The sequence below is a fragment of the Aythya marila genome (assembly GCF_965140915.1).
Source record: "Aythya marila genome assembly, chromosome: 2".
NCBI classification, from domain to species: Eukaryota; Metazoa; Chordata; class Aves; order Anseriformes; family Anatidae; genus Aythya; species Aythya marila.
Window position 1 is genome coordinate 2,007,483 of NC_139043.1, and position 17,751 is coordinate 2,025,233.

A 17,751-nucleotide genomic window follows, 5' to 3' on the forward strand; every position below is an offset into this window, starting at 1 on the left:
ACACTGGGTGAAGGAAAAGAAGATATTTGCTTTCTTACAAAGAAAGTTTTGGTCTTCAATACTGACACAGGATGTACAAGAGATCTGTGCTTTCTCAAACTGCAGCTGGAAGTCACGCAAGAGAACCCAAGTCATTTTCAGTAACAATTAATACGTTCTGCTCAGGGAATTGAATTAATCCTTCAGGCAGGAATTCATCTTGCAAATTCATGTGTCAAAATATAGGGGGCAATATGTGGGACAGGTGTGGAAATTGGCATCACTGTCTGTGATCTCAGCTTAAGCATCTGTATCGATATGTAGAATCTTCATTTGAGATGTTCAGGAGGGTCCCATCTGAAGTTTCTGTTCCAGGTAGGTGTCTGCCAGGACCTGTGCTATGTTCGCCCCCCCCTCCCCGCATGAGTGTCTTGGATACTGAAAGACATTTTAGATGGAAATAATTACTTAGACTTCAACAACTGAATTACATCCCTATTAGCTTTGCAGATGGACCACGCTCTAACTTTCACTGAATCCATCGACCATTTTTCCAATGAGATGAGATCTTACACAACCTTTTCTCATACAGACATTTGCATATTTTCACACAAAACTTGAGTTTGAATCTGCAAGCTGAAAGTACCCTGAGTTCAGTGATTTGGTGCATGTGGTTAACATTTCTCAGAAGTTTTGCTGTATCCTGCAAGACACACTTCTAACCTGTACCTCCCTAACTTTGGGTAAATTTCCTTCTCTTAAGTAATTTCATAGCACTAATAGAGACACTAGCACAGTGTCAGGCAACATTTTGTTTCAGAGCTGGGAGAGATTATGAGCATGCATGCTTTTTACCATGGGTCAGTGACATGGGATAAGTTAATTAAGTGCAATGTGAGTAAAAACATGAACACTTTCAGTCATATGAATGTGCTCAGGAATCTTTCTCAGTGCATCGCTTTGTTTCCCTTACTGCAAACTTAAAGTGTGCACTACCATGTCACCCAAATTCAACACAGTGCCTCAGCATTTGCTTTTGAGCATGTGATGAAGCAAACCCCATATACCCACTCACAGCTGGGTGAGTTTTATGTTCTCTTCCAGCATTTTATTTCCACATTTTACTTATTCACTTTTGTGGTGGCAAATGACTCCTAAAGCACCTTTCAAGCAAGCAACATTAATTAAAACAGACTGTTTCCAAAGGCGTAACTTGACAGACTTGAATTTACAGCTAAAGAGCAAAAAACGGTGTTTTTGGTTGTTTGTTTCTTTTGTATTGTTTTTAATATACACAAATTACATGGGGAATCACTAACAGCTCAATTCAAAATTGTTTCGTCCCTAACAGGGGCCATTACAAATATTGTTCAAAAACAAAGGACATAGTCCATTTATGAAAGTTAATGGAGCAGAACGTTCACTTTAATTCTGAGTATTCCTTGTGTCTGGTCTGGGCATGCTTGTTTGTGGAGTTTCATGTTTTGATTCAGAACAGGTGTTGGATGGAGAAATTGAAGAATAAATTGACCAGACAGGCAGCCTGTCAAGAACCAAAATAGGCCACCAAAGCAGGAGGTGGAAGAGAGCAGGTTGCAAACTGCATAACATCTAGGGAAAGATTGATGCTCTTGTTCAAGTGTGATTGAGCGACTGTGTATTTATGATTTCCTTGAGCAGAGTCTGAGGTTTATAACCTACTGGTTTTAGACTGTTTTTGGACATGGCCATCACTCACCAGAATTAATGTGCTTTTCTTCCTTACAAACATCTTCAAAAACGAAAATGCTCCTCCTTTAAAAGGGAATATTTCAGCATTTTTGTATTCAAATCCTTCTTTATTTCTTCTTCTGATCTCAAGCAAAAATGGAGTCTTTCTTCCCCATTTGTTTTTCTTTTCTCCATTTTTTTTTTTTCATCCTCTAAATGCTTCCCATGACAGTAAAAGAAGCAAGTGACAGCAAAACCTGGGAAAAGAGGAACTGAAATAAAAAATACATTTTCAAAGCACTAAGAAATTTTATTATTTTCAGTTAAAGGTTTTGTAAGTTCCTTTAAAAATCAGAAGATGAGCTGTGCTAGGAAAATCACTGCATTAAAAATTTTCAACCAACAAAACAAACAAAACAGTCTTGGAAGACTGTAACTTTCAACTGCCTTTGTCAGTACTTCACTTGGAGTCAACAATACAGGTGCAATGTTAATGAAGAATTGAATATTTTTCCACCATTTGCAATGTAATTGCATATAATTTGGAGAAGGTGGAGGCTGAGATGCATACCCAGCCATGAGTTTCCAAGCCTCAGTATCCCAAGCCAATTTATAGAGGTTTAAGCACACATTTCAGATACCAAATCCATAGATAACCCATGAGGAGCAGATGGCACAGGTTCTGATGTACCCCTTTTATTTGATTTGATTATAATCTCAAGGAAGAAGGTATAGCTTCAGGCATAAGGTATAAGGTATAAGATATATTCAGGTATATATATATATATATATATACAGGTATTATATATATATATATATATATTTAAACTAGGAGCAACTGCAAGTTCCTGAAAATTATTTTCTTTGTGGTGGGGACAAACAATCACAGAATCATTGAATGTCTTTAGCTGGGAGAGACCTTAAAGATCACCCAGTTCCTCCAATCCCCTGTCATAGACAGGGATGCCATTCCCTAGATCAAGTTGCCCGGGTCATTGTCCAACCTGGCCTTGAACACCTCCAGGGATGGGGCATCCACAACTTCTCTGGGCAACCTATTTCAGTGCCTCACCACCCTCTGCGTGAAGATTTTTTTCTCCTAACTCTTAATCTAAATCTCTCCTCCTTTACTTTTAAAACATTTCCCTTTGTCCTGTCAGTATCTGCCCAAGAGAAAAGTTGTTTACCATCTTTTTTAAAGCCCCCTTTAAGTATTGAAAAGCTGCAATGATATCACCCTGGAGACTTCTCTTTTTCAGGCTAAACATACCTTTTAATTTATTGGTCCCAGCAAAAATCTAAGCTAGGGAGAAAAATCTAAACTAGGGATAATCTAAACCAGGAGCATGTCCTGGGACTCTATATGTGTTTTCAAGGCATCACTACAGATATTCTCCTTCCTCAACAGGAAAACCAACAGGTAAAATGAAGATTTTTTCTAGGGACTGAAGCTGGGACTGGAGATCAAAATGTGTACATGGAGCTCGAAATGGGGGCACACAAAAGTTTGGTGAGCCCTGTAAGCAGCTTGATGTGAAACAGCTCCTTCAAAACGCATGCTCAGCTGGGTCCTAAATTCTGGAAATATCCACATCTTCCAAAGATGTGCCTGAGAGACTTGAGCTGTGAAAGTCTACAGCTGTACCAGACGTGATTTTACAGAACTGCTGCAAACATGTGTTCCTACTTCATCAGGTGCCATATAACAGTTCAGGCCTCATATAGGTCCTTTCCTTATCTACATTTCATCTGAATGCAGTTGGATTAGATTAGGTACAGAAATTTAGGAGATATTTTCCAGCTATAAATCTGATACAAAAGAAGTTTATTTTCCACCAGCCTGAAATTTCGTGTTTCAATATTTTTGAGGACTCAAATCAGCACTATCCCTGTGTTTCTGCTGATCTATCATAGCTGGAAGCTCAGCAAGCCAGCTCCATGCATCCTCATTTGGAGCACTTCAATCTCCCTGTACAAGAAACAGACCCAACAGCATATAGAGGTTTCAGATGTTCTTGCATCATTAAGAACAAGAGGGAATTCATTAAGTTCTTGCTCTGTAAGATATTGGGGCTCTGTGTCTTTTTTTGCAGGTCTTTCTTTACCAAAGTCACCGTAATTTCAGTGAGGTTGTTCTTCAGGCAAAGCTGTTTAAAACCAACAGGATAATTCTGTGGGTTGGGACCTTACAAAATGGGAGATGAACTGACTGTTATGTAATGGCAACAAATCATTGCATTATACCTACTGTAATAGGAATCACAGCTTGCAGTATAAAAGATTTTCAAATGGTTTCAATCACATCAGAAACTCCTAATGGAATAAATTATTTAAATAAGTATTTATATAATTTATAAATAAGTATTTATATGATTTATATAATTATTTAAATGTTGTGTGACTAAAAATTTAAAAGTGATACTGATCAAATAGCACAGAAGACAAGAAGAAAACCTAAATTCTACAAACTGTTTTTCACTTGAGTCCTCTGCAGAAGTTGTATACACACTTATATCTATGAAAAATACAGAGACGGAATCAAGAAAAAAGAAATATTCTCCAGGACTCCTGCTTGCATGATAGTTGTACTGTAGCTGGATACTACCTAAATTATTCCTGTGAAGCTAGACTTTGTTTGTGCTGAAGTCAGCCTGTCTATATAGAAAGTTAACAGAGCCAAGTCATGGATGTGGGCAGTGTCCCACAGCTACTCACACTATTACATTGTTAACATAGCCCCTAGCATTGCTTTGACCTGTGTCCAAGAGCAAATGCCCAGACAATGCTTGAGCACAGTGGGGATAGCACAAATGAGCTTATTCCCAGCATGAAGATTGCCTGTGGCCACTTATTTAGGGCGTGGGAGGGAGATAGTTCATTTGTATCAGCCAGGGACCAAGAACAGGCTTATTAAATAATATGCTATTATTTAATAGCATAGACATGGAGTCTTGTGTGTTGGTCCCAGTTGGGTTAAGTTCATAACATTTATCTGTTTCCAAAGCAGAGTTAGACAACTTGGTGTCATCATGGAGCATGACAGGAATCCAGCAGTGTTCCAGACCTAAAACCTACACACACATGTGTGCATGCAAACACTCCCTGTGCTGGAGAAACTTAAAAGACCAGTGACAGGACAACGACCCCACTGAGATGAGTCCAGTAGAAATCCTCTTTATGGGATGTGATAACTTCTAAAGGTGCACAATGAAATTGCCTTGCAAAAGACAGTGTGGATTACAGGTGAGGAAATTGGAGAAAGAACAAGATATGTTCAATTTTCTCTCTGCTGCTTCTATAATTTGAGTATCTGCTCACCTTGCCTTAAATACAGTGGCATTTACAGCTAGGTAGTTGCATTTAACAAGGAGGCTAAAAAGGAAAAGCAGTGTGGTGAGAAATGTCAGATATGAGATAGAAGTAAGAGATTTTCCATCTGCTGCCAAGGACAGCCCAGACTGGGGGAAAAAATAAATAAATCTCTGTTATCCGTTTAAAGATTTAAAGTATTATATTTGATGATAAGATAATGAAAGATAAATCCTAATAAGTTTTGTTTGTTTGTTTGTTTTTGTTTTTTCTTGGACTGAATTCATGTCAAAGAGGAGATTCCCACGGGCAATGAACAGAGACCTTTTCTGGAATTCAGAGCCCAACATCTAGACAAATTCCTTCCTCAAGTGTTCTTTAAATTCAGGACTTAGATCTTTCACTTTCTTCAACCTTCAATCTTCAATCTTCAGTTTCCCAGCTCTAAATCAGCATGTGATGAACTGTAGTGATGAGGGTACCTTATTCATGGGTCTTCATGTATTTACAGTGTGATTTCAAGATTATAAAAAACAAAAAACAAAACAACAATTACAAAATAAATAAATAATGGTGTCTAAGCTACCCACGCTGTGTACATGAGCTTAACTCCCATGGGTGGCTCTCCAGAACAGTTTTTGTACTCTCAGTGTTCTGCAAAAATTTCTTCAGAATCATGCTGGATGTCATGTTTTAATACTCTGCCCTGAATAGTGGCCAGCAAGATGCTGGACAGGCCTTTTACAAGTAAGAGTCTCTATAGTCATCCATGTACCAGTGATGTACTTATGCCACTCACAGCACATTCTCAGCCTCAAGTACAAAGCATCTCAAAAATATTTCTGGTTTAATTTCCTTTTACCTAAAGAAAAGCAGAACAATGTGTTGACTATTAAAGAGTTGTAAACAGCATGCAGAAGACTTTATAAGAGGGTGACTTTTTATGATTTAAGATCATCATTAGGGAATTAATTCAAAAGTTCTCAGACCTGTGGAAGCAATGTGAGAGGGAAATGCTATTTGACTATATCCCATACACTTTTTTTTTCTTGTTTCTTCTTTGTGTTATATTAGAGATGTAGTAGACAAGAGTCTATAAATGCCACTACAAAAATATGCGAACAATTTTCTTTTTCTCTGTAATGCATTTTCCATTTCTTGTTCTCAATGAGTAAGGCATTCTTACAGGACCAACTTCCTTTAGGATGAGTGCTCTGAAGCACTATACTTCCACAGCTCAGAAGGTTTAGCTTCTCAACTACTGAGAAAATATTGTCTGTAAGTCTCTCCGATATCTGAATGTGAAGCACAAGCTGTTAATTTAGAGCATGTGCATAGGAAATGTGGTCCTGTCTGCAGACATTGGTGTGCTCTGGTCTGAGAGATTGTTCCTGCTCCTTTCAGTATGGGGTTAAGAGGTGATTTGCTTTATAAGGAAATTAAATAGGTGAAGAGGAAGAGAAATGGGATTTTTCAGCTTACCCAACATTTTCGGTGTGTTCCACTATGTAGATTCCACCATATAGATTTCAGCAGTAATCTATATTCTTCATGCTTTTGGCAATCTCAGTGCAGACATGGATCAACGAAATATCTGAAAACTACATTTCAAGTTCTTCATTCACTTTGAATGAAATAATAAAAGGAACGAGCCAAGAAAGAGTAGAGATGGAAACTTCAAGACCTATTAAGAAATTGTGTAAAACTTGCAACATTCTAGTATGAAATTCTGCATAGAGAATGATCAAACATAGCAAACTTTCAGATAGAGTGGGAATTCATGGAATTGAACCAGTTATTTTGATTTAAGGTTAACTGTCCAAAATAGAAACATGAGAGTCCCCTGCTGAAGCAGGTTTTAGCACTGGGTATGCTGAGCTAAGCCACAACCAGCTCCAAATTCCAATTACACCCACCTCATATACATGCAAGACAAATCAGAATCGGTGTGATGATTTCCCAGGAGTTACTGCTGATGTTTAGCCAGGTAGGTAGGACCTGTGTATGTGAAAGTATCGTCTACTTACCCTTTGACTTTCCAGCCTTTCAGTGGGTTCACTTACCGACAGGCCATTTGGGTGGAGTTCAGCTGGACTTCAAGATCTGAATCGATTTCCCTGGGACCATAGCAAAAAAGCTGAAGTTTTGGGCCAGAACTCCACCTCATGTTATGTAAGCATCACTGGGGGATGGAGCCTGCCTTGGTCTGGAGGATTTAGACAGGTTTCTACCAGGAATCTGGAGAACAAAGGTCAGAGCAGTTCTTGGAAATGTTTTTTTCTACTCACTCACAGTTTGTAAATGAATTTGTGATGGTAAGAGGACAGGAAAGATAGTCCTTGGCAAAGCAAATCATTGTGGGTTATTTGTGAATTTTTTGAACTTGTTTCTTTCATTATATTTTATCATATCATTAGGAATTAAAATTAAAACAAAACAAAACAAGCAAACAAAATAAGGCATAGCAAAACAAACATAAAAAATCACTTTAATGTTCCAGAATTTGGAAGTTCTTTCCAGCCCAGTAAGTTTCCTTATCCCCAGTAACCAATCCCCAATTGCCTAAATGAACATCCACTTAAAGGCTCAAAACTGCAGTCTTAAGGGTGCATATTCTGCCTTTCACTTCCCCGGGAATTTTTTTTTTTTTTTTTTTTTTTTTAATGAAATACTGCATAGCTGTATCTACACCCAGTCTAAGCATCCAAAATGAGAAACATCAACTTTCCAGCTCTCATTCTGAAAGGAGGAGCTCTGCCTATGACACAGCCTAATAAATTACAGACTGGTAAATAACCAAGACTAATTTCTTTAGCTCATCCTGTCCCTTCAAAATACCAAGAGTCAATGGATGACGTCAAGTCTGCGTGCTAGCTTTCAGTTTGGCTCACTGAGCTGCTGTGGCCAGTAATACCTTGGCTCCTCCAGGAGCTTTCACACCTTTGTGCACTTGACCTTTTCTTTGTAAGACTTGGCCTCAACATTTTTTTTTTATTATTTATTTATTTATGTTTACACTCTGTTCATTGAATGAGAATAAAGCTCAGTGTCAGGAAGCTGCCACTGAAAGGATTGGGTAAAATAAAACTTGTATTAAAAAGACATTTCTTACAAGCAATTATCATTCTTGGGAGCTTTGGAAGTTCCTTCTGCGTTGGGAAGCAGATGCTTCAGAACATCTGCTGCACACAAATGCAACTGGATTGTCACCAACACATCCTGTTATTGTCTTGCAAAAACAGGGTAAGATTGCAGGTAAACAAGAAAAGGGTTGTAGAAAAAGTAATTGTTTATCTGAAAGCTTCCAGCCCCGTTCAGGAATTGTGCTGAAAGGCATGATTTCTCTTCTCTGTACCAGGCTTGATAATGGATAGACATTTGTTATGAGGGATTAGTGATAATTGGCTCAGGAGCAAGCCACATCCTTGCCTTGTGTACTTCTGGCACTGTAATTCAACATGCTTTAGCCATGTTAGCCTATCTGGCTGGTTATTTCCTTCAGACATTTGACTAAGCTAAATGATCTTGCTAGGACCAGTCAAGAAGGAATGCCCTAAAACTGCACGTGTATGCCAAATGAATATTTTTGGTATGTATTTTTTTTTTTTTCTTCCCAAATTGTAAGCGATGGTTTCTCCAGTGATTTCAATTGTTTTCATTCATATTCATTTCCTGGAGGATCTTAGCTAGATATTTGTACTTAAAATAAATTAAAAAAAAAGAATTGTAATAGTAATAACAACTCCTCTTCCTCTCCAAACCGCATACACTAGCACACAAAACTGGCATACTGTACTTTGCTTTGGGTTCACCCTTTTTTCAAACTCAGGCCAAAGCTTGGAATGCAGTTGTACATTTTTAGCAGTCACATTAACACCAAGAAATAATAGCTGAAGTAAAGACCCCATTGAGAGAAGCTTTGGACATAAAGTGGAACATATTCCAGTCACATGCTTTGTGTAGCTCTGACAGTGTCACCAAAGGTTATGCTCTTTTGTTTGCCATGAAAACACTGCATAAGTCGATCCTGTGACCTGTACTCCAACTTGCCATGGAGAACATCCCATCTCACTTTCAATCTACCAGATATTCCTGTTGCAGCAGTGACTTTTTGTAACCTCTGACTATACAGGTGACAAAATGCTTACAAACTGGGTGTTTGGGACCACTGGCTTTGACCATGAGTGGAGGCCATCAATGGGCTGCTTAAAAAAGGCACTTTGGCAGTGTTAGAGAAGAGGGCATTCCAGTTTAAAAGCTTTCTTCCTGGGCTGAACAGAAAAAAAAATAAAAAATAAAAATAAAAATAAAAATAAAAATAAAAATAAAAATAAAAATAAAAATAAAAAAATAAAAATAAAAATAAAAATAAAAATAAAAATAAAAATAAAAATAAAAATAAAAATAAAAATAAAAATAAAAATAAAATATTGTGTGTGATCCCCTGCTAATCAGTCCTATCTCATGTGTCTGGTGATATCTTCCAGGGCTGGAGAAACATTAAAACTGACTTTCTTCTGAAAGCACCTGAGTGTCATCAAAATGTCAGTTGTAAAAACACTGAAGAATGGCACTGAAGTTTTTCTTCACAATTGTCACATTTCTTAGTTGTGAGACATGGCTCTGTAACAACCACTTTTCATTTTCCAACAGGAGAAAATTTATGCGGAGGTGAACTTTGAAGGCCTGCAGGCCTATACTCTACTAGGATGTTCAGAACAGTTTCAAGGATGCATCTCACAACTGAAAACACATCAGGAGATATTTATTTGTTTACGAAGAAGTTATAAATTATCATGAATATTCCAAAATAATGCATTTTCCAATTACAGGTACTTTTTCTCACTCAGGTATGATTCAAAGCCTGTGGCCAAATAGAAAATTCTTGATTCATCTCCCTGGGCTCTGGGGTTCCTTTGGGTCAATTCTTGGTTCCTACAAAATCAAGGATTTCACTGCAGTTAGTTTTTTTTACATTGGACAGGAATCTGACTTCCCCAGTCTCACTGGAGCAATGCAACCCTGAAAGCGTCACCCACTGACTTGTCTGTGAAATAAATATCTCAATGAACATAACATTCCTTGCTGTAAAATCAGACAAATTGCCAAGAGTGACCATATGAATAGCAGATATATATCTAGTCAGGCCTGATAGATGACTGCTGGGATGCAGGGGAAGAATGTTTCACTTTAGTGAAGAGCAGTGAAGAAAAAGGGGACAAAGCTTCCCAAGGGCTGAAACAAATTTTGTGGCCTGTAAATGTGTTCTATTGTGTGAGCAGCCCAGAGGCTCCTCTTTCCCAGACCACTGCAGCTACTACCATGTCTCTTAATAGAGTGGAATTCACTCAAGACTTTGTAATGCAAATATCTCCACATGTGCTGATTACTGAGAGCATCTTCTATAGTTTGTAGTGATTTAGTCGAGAAGTGATTAATTTATAAAGTATGTGCCTAAAGTATTCCATGTGAATCCCACCTAATTTTCTTTTTTTTTTTTCTTTCTTTCTCTCTCTCTCTCTATATATATATTTATATATTAGGTACAAACAACAATCATCTTCTATGAAGAGAAATGGGAACTAAAATCAGTCAAACAATGTTGAATAATAACCCTTGAGCTGAGCAAAGAGACAGAAGGGAAGTTGTTTTCTTTTTTTATGTTTTGCTGATTTCCAGTCCATGCCTGATTGTCCTTTTCAGGCAACTTTGATATCTTCTCTCTCCTTGCTATAAGGGCTATGTTTCTGCCTCCTAATGCATAGCTGCAGAAACAGCAGATGGCCTGGTGATATGGTTTGGGCTCTCTGCTCGAGGGTCTGCTGTGCGCTTTGGAAACAGCTGAATTTCAAAGCACTTGGACACCACGGTCTGAGGGAACCAGTGAGCCATATAAGAGCACAGTACCCACTAATTCAACTATTAAAAAGGTAGAAAAAGATGACACTGCTAATGTGGCAAATGGAGATAAAGACATGTCTTCAGGAAATAACCCACTGGAGGGTGCCTGGCTACATTCTTGAGAGCTTTTTTTTAACACCAACATGGCTCAGGAAGGCAGGATTAAAGGAAAGCATCTGCCCTACAGAAGTCTGGGCAGTTCTTGCTGTGGCATACATTCAGCTGTGTTGACGTGGCACCTAATGCTGAAATAATTGTATGTATCCTGGTGTCCAGAAATAGTCTCGGATGGGGTTGTCACATGGCAAAGCAGCCTGTGGCTGCAAGGACATCAGTCCAGATGTGAGGAAGCTGTGTTGGTTCCAGCAGCTAACTTTAGTCTAACCTCGTGAAAACAAAAATGGTCTTGGGAGGACAAGGTTTTTATTGGCTCTGTTAAGCCTAAAGGCATCCCAGTAGGCAGGTCAGGCTTAGCCATTATTATGGGAACCTTGGGTCTGATTCAGAGCCTACTAAGTCAAAGGGAGTCTATCCAATGACTCCCGCAAGGCTTGGATCTGTCCCACTGGGTACAGGACTGGAGACCTTTGAAAACATTGTTTTCCTCCAGTTCTCCAGTGTATAACAATTTTAGAACTCCTTGCATCTTTCATTTTTCTCTTTCCACCCCCCTCCCTCACTCTTGCCCTCTAATATTTTTTCTCTTTCTCTTCTTTGGCAGTTACTGGTCTGGAAAAGTTAGAGGAGAAACACGATCAGGCTGTTTTCTTCGGTCACAAGCCGCCCTCAGCATTGTCTCGGGTAACTGGGCTGCTGTTTGCTAACCATCATTACCTATTTCAAGTGGAATTGTTATCTGGAGCTCCAGGTTCATCAGGCAAACTGGTGCAGTGCAGCGGAGATCCTGCTTTTTATTGATTGCTCTGTTTTTTATTGCTCTGTTGCAGGCAAAGTCCAGCCCTGCAGGTGCTCTACCAAAGCCTGTAGCTAGAGGCCAGCTGCAGATTATCACCTCCTGGGGTGAGGTTCAGAGCAATGTCACTGGCTCCTAGTTCTTCCCACGCTTTCCTCTGCATCTGATACACAGAGATGCAGCTGGAACTATTTTTTTTTTTTGGGGGGGGGGGGGGGGGGGGTTCAAGATATTTTCTGACTGCACTGTGCCATAGTGTATATCTGGTAACAGCTCTTTGCTTCTTTTCTGAATGCCACTGAACCTTACCTCTGTATTATCACGGCCTATATCTGGATAAAGGAATAGGGAAGCAGCCAGGAATCCTTCCTGTACTTGAGTCCCTCAGAATCACCACTTTAAGCATCCTTGCAACAAACTCTGCCCCTGCTCCCCCTACTCCTCACCTACCTACAGGAGAGTGAAAGATAAGAATTATTATTGCAAGTTGAGAAATGCAAAAATTAAGGGTCCTATGAGGTTATCTATACAAAGGAATCCTGTGTCATTGGAGATACTTTAGAGGTAACTTCAAGATAGGATGAGGGTTATGACATGAGACTTGCAGGAGACATGCATCCTCCTGGAGCAGTACCTGGGGCCCACACAAAGTATCATAAAGCATCAAATGATCTATGTGTAGGCAGCTGAGTCATCTTGGGGCTGCACAGAGATCCTGTGCCAGTGCAGGAATCATAGAATCATGGAATGGTTTGGGCTGGAGGCATCCTTAAAGATCATCTAATTCCATCCCCCCTGACACAGGCAGGGACACTTCTCACTAGATCAGGCTAAAAGCCCCATCCAACCTGTCCTTCAGGAAAACTTCACCTGAATCTTATAAACTACAGCCCTTCATCATCACCTTTATATGGTTACACTGCCAGATCAGAGCTAGCCTTGAAAACAAAGGTCCTTTATCCAAATCTAGATGTCCTATTTCATTTATTCATTATTTGCCAAATTCAATTGACTTAACCTGACACATGATAACTGATTATTTAACATTCTTTTGCAGCCACTTTTTGGGTTCACTGAAGGACTGATATCATTCTATTAGGATTCTTCCGCTTCCAGGATGAAGCCACACACTAAAATAACCTTTCTGTCTTTTTTCACTTGAAGGGAAACTTGAACACACGTTCAAGGAGATGCCTATTTTGGATCAGAAGTAGCATGAAACATGTCAAGAACCCTCAAATTAGTAAATTAGTGCAGCTTTATATCTGCTGGAGAACCCTCAAATTAGTAAATTAATGTAGCTTGTTTACTACAGATTACTTGACACAGACCTATATTGAAGTAACTCAATTTCCAAGTGTATGGGCTGCATGAAACATTTACTTCCATCTCCAGGGCACAAGAATTTATGGAAGCAGCCCAGTAGCCTGACTCATTTCCTTCCTTAAATGGGATCCTCAGGAAACAACCCTGGAAATATCTCCATGGAATTTACAGTCCTTCACGCATCCAGTCTTTAGTCCCACTGCTGAGCCATGCTTGAGCTGAATATGTTATGTCCTCAGGCTTTTTTTTTTTTTTTTCCCACTTTATTACTTGTATAGCAGCTTTTAGCAGCTGCACTCAGCCACCCCTGACCTCTGCTTCACTTGCTACATGAGGTCCCAGGGCTGAACAATGTAGACCCTAATTAATTCAGCACACGAAGTCTTTGGTTTGATAAGCAACATAGCTGAGTAGCTGCAATGACACAGCAAGGTCTCTTTATTGAGCCACCACATAATAGATGGGTCAATCATGTGGATGTTTTCATGATATGCAAGCTTGTGGACATCCTATAAACTTCAAGGGTTTTGGTCTACAGAGTTTGCATGTCTGCGGGATGGAGAATTAACGGAGTCTGGAGGACCCTGATTTACTTCCCCATCTGTCATCTGTTTTTTGAAGATTTTTAGCTGTATGATATCCTTGCACTGAGTGCTGTGCCGAAGACAGAAAATCAGCTTTGTCAGTGGTCTCCTTGCTATGCTTGGCTGAAAGGCACAAGAAACTCTTTATCAACCTGGGCTCCATGTAGTAGTCCCCATAAATAGCTTGGAAGTGTCTCTTCATATAGCATATCTAGCTTGATACAGGTCCTTAGGGACCACAGTTCTTGCAGGGTGGGAATAGACTCTTCAGTTTGGTGAGGTTGGTCTAGCAGTTCACAGAGAAAGGTCAAGAGTCAATGTCTGGATGAGGTGCACTGAAAAGCAAAGGTGTCTTATGTAGATGCGATCTCAAGAGAGGTAATTTCTATGGTGGAATTTTAAGATTCAATAACAAGGAGGGTTTCCCATATATATGGTATATATGAAGGACCTCTAAGATGGGCTGGACTATCTTAGCAAGATCAGTTTCTGTTATTTCTCAATGCTTATTTGCACAGATTTGTAGCAGCTTTTTTTGTACTCATTTGTCCTCTCCTGTGTTAGCTTATGCTGTTCCTTGCATACCACCTTTCCAGAACGGCTTTTTTTTTTTTTTTTCCCTCTGATGTCTGAATAAAATGCAAAACATGCAGGTTTTTAAATATCCAAGCAGAGGTGGAAAAAAAAAAGATAAGAAAAAAAAAAGGATAAAATAAATCAATTACTGCTGATTTATGACCACAACAAATCATGGAACAAGGTTCTGATTCTTTTGATTCTTTTCACTTCAGACTCTTCTTTTTGGAAAGTCTAATTTATTTGTGCAGAAGCTACTGAAATGAAATCTGCACTAAAAGGGCTTCCAGCATGGAGCAGGTTTGCTTTCTTTGTTCTCTTTCTGTAAAAGGAGTTGGCAGTTCCTTTTCTGCTGAGCTTGCAAACACCAGCAGGCTGATCCTGTCAGAATCCTTTTTTCATGCTTCCTGAAAGACTGGATTTAGGCAATTCAGTGCATGATATTCAAGTGCACCAGGATGCACTTGAAATTCCTTGGAACTAAGAAAGCCTGCTCTAGTGGTGAGGCCTCTGAAAATGCATATCTAATTCCGCATACGATCACACACCTCTTCAGGGCTTTAGAACAGTCTATGAGATTAAATGTTGTCCTAGTTGTTTCAGATGCCTAAGTACAAGCTAATGCCTAGGTTTTAGATGCCTAAGTACAAGACTCTCTATTTACTTCACACCCAAAGTAGGACTGACATTTTTACATGATGCGTTCCCACCTTGACACAGATATCCTTTTCACAGGGGTCTTGCTGGCAAGAGTGACAGTGACAGTTGTTTCTAAAGGCATGGATTGGTAGCTGTGCCACGAAGGGAAGTGTAAGCATGAATCTTATTGGCACGTCAATGTAAGAGTTCAGAAAAATCATCTCTTTGATTTTCCTCACTGGTCAACATCTGTGAGTCATCGAACAGCCCCTAGAGAAGGAAACTCTCCCCTTTTACTCCCTGGAGACCTGCAGTTCCCAATCTGGGTACTCTTCTTTTAGAAAGTGCAAATCTCAGCTCAGTAGTAGGTGTGTTCCCTTGTGAACCTGGGGTAAAATCATAAAGTGAGGCACTGTTATGTTGTTGAGATCCATACTCAGGGCAGCCTAACTGGAGAAACCATGGAGGTCCTTAACACCAGAGTTTTGCTTCTCAAACTCATTGTCCTCTTATGTATGCATATATGGGTCTAAATCAGGTTGGAAGTTAAGTCTCAAAATATATCTAACTGCACAAAATAAATCAGGAAAGAGTGCCAGCTGAGTGCAGTGCTCGCTACATAACTAGGGAGTCTGCAACTAGTTCTCTCCACTTCTTTGGTATGGATACTGCCTGTGGACATGAAGATATTTGGTAGAGCAGAGAAGAGACTCCAGGTTGGATGGGCTAACCAAGTTACAAAGTCCTTCTTTTGACCTTTTGACTAATGAATATTTATTATTTGATGGATTTTTCTCGGAACAGCTACCTAAGAACTTAAATGTGTGCACACTGGTAGCATTTTGTGCTTGTCAGCAGGGCCTGATCAGTGTTCCTGACCAGACATGCTCATTAACTCTGCTGGAGACCTGCTTTGGGCTGATGGCATTTCCCCTTTTGCAGAGCAGTGCTTTCACATTCAGTTCCTTCTGTATCCTCCTCATTCTGTGTTACATTAGGCTCAAGTCTGAATCATGAGGACAGCTATGAGAGGTGATTATTTGACTGATCTGTTTTAATGCAAACTCAATCCTACATATTCCATCAGATTCTAAAGCAGATTGTGTAATGATTCAGAATTTGGTTTGAGAACATTGTGATATACTTGAAGGATACATGGAACAGAATAATTTCTGAAAAGGGATAAATCCAGACAAATGATGACTAGAAGGAATCTGGGATAATTGTGCCATTGTCCATGCAGCAGGCTTGTTCCCCCTTTGAGGTTCAGCAACTGGATTTCTGAGTTTATTTGTTCTAAGAAACAGTGCAATTACCCTCCAGCCATGACAACAGCAAGACAAGCACATGAGATTGATTATGTTACAATGAGCACCACAACAAAAGACATTTCACCTTAGCTGTGGCCCCAGAGCAGACTTTCTGGAAGAAATGAGAAAGTTATGGCCTAGAAAATAAAGCAATGAACTGGGACTCAGGAGACTAGAATGTATATCTGGCTCATCTGGTTTTAAGACCAGAAAGGACAATTAGATCTTATTATCTGATATGGAAAACATGGGATACAAATTCAAATGATCATCTTTCCCATAAATCCAAAAGCAGGTGTTTGCCTTGGGAACTCCTGCCAGAAAATCATTCAGTCCTGAAGTGGGGAGGCCCTGACAGATTGCTCCAATAGTAAATCACAATAATTTCTTAAAGGCACTCCATTTCTCAGATGAATTAATTTAGCTTTACTTTCCAAACCCTGGCATTTATTAGTCTATTTGTTTATTTATTTATTTTTCTGCTGGATTGAAGGGGACTTGAAACCCAGCATGTTTTTGTTAGAAAAATTACATAAGCTTATACATCAGCTTATTAGCATATAATTTAAATAATAAATACCAATTATACAACCTTTCCTATGCTGCAGAAGTATGCATCCCTCTCCCTTTCTTTCTGTCTCATAGGCACCCAGTGTAGCTGCAACATGTAGAGTATACAAAACACCTGAATGAGTCTGACATCTATCACACAGGACCTACAGAAGGTCTTTTTTACTGGCAGCTGCAGTCCAAGCAGGGTACATTGGGTCATCTTAAATGGCACCAGGCACCTCTGTTTAAATAACCAAAGCCTTCTTAACTAATGTGGACACATAGACATTTTGTCTACTTTTTTTTTTTTTTTTTTTTTTAAATTTAATTTAATTTAGTTCAAATATAAGATTCTGGAGCTGAGTCCAGCTCTAGATGCCATGGTGAAAAGCTTAACATTGACTTTGTGTCTTTACTAGATCTCTGACCTTGTTTCTTCAGCCATTTGTGTAGTTCTGGAAGGGACACCAAGCAAATATATGTTCTAAAATAATATTACTAGCTATAACAAATAGCACTTCCAATAAGTCATTTTTAGATAGTAAGGAATTCTTTAAATGAAAAATTTCATTTTTTCCTGATAAAATCAACAACTAGAACAATTCTTTTTAATTTTTATTTTTTCCCATAGGAGACCCATGAATGAAAAATTCTTTCACTTTGGATTTTAAAGTCTGTAAATTTAAAGTTGTACTTCATTACAACAAAACATTAACATAAATGTTTATTCTGGCCCCATGGTGAAGCATGATGTCATGTTAATAAAATCATGATTTGTTGATGTCCTAGAATCCCTAAGATCGCTTATGGTTCCCAGAAGATGTTCCCTGTAAAGGTCTTTACTGCTTTGTTTGGTTTTGTTTTGGTTTTAGTTTGGTCTTTTGATGTTCTAGATGGCAGTAGGTTTACTTTTTTAAAATGAAATATATTATTTTATCAAACTTAGGACAAG

General features: G+C 39.0%; 1 long non-coding RNA gene across 2 annotated transcripts; it reads right to left on the bottom strand.

Moving 5' to 3' along the window:
* Positions 1–1,569: 1,569 nt before the first annotated feature.
* On the bottom strand, positions 1,570–7,001 carry LOC309874514. Of its 2 annotated transcripts, none has more exons than XR_014316856.1 (3): positions 6,915–7,001; positions 6,481–6,599; positions 1,570–1,946 (listed from the first exon to the last, which is right to left on the bottom strand). It is a non-coding gene; the product is annotated as an uncharacterized lncRNA (long non-coding RNA). The 2 variants fall into 2 exon arrangements; XR_014316857.1 differs by lacking the exon at positions 1,570–1,946 and adding an exon at positions 5,572–5,860.
* Positions 7,002–17,751: the final 10,750 nt, after the last annotated feature.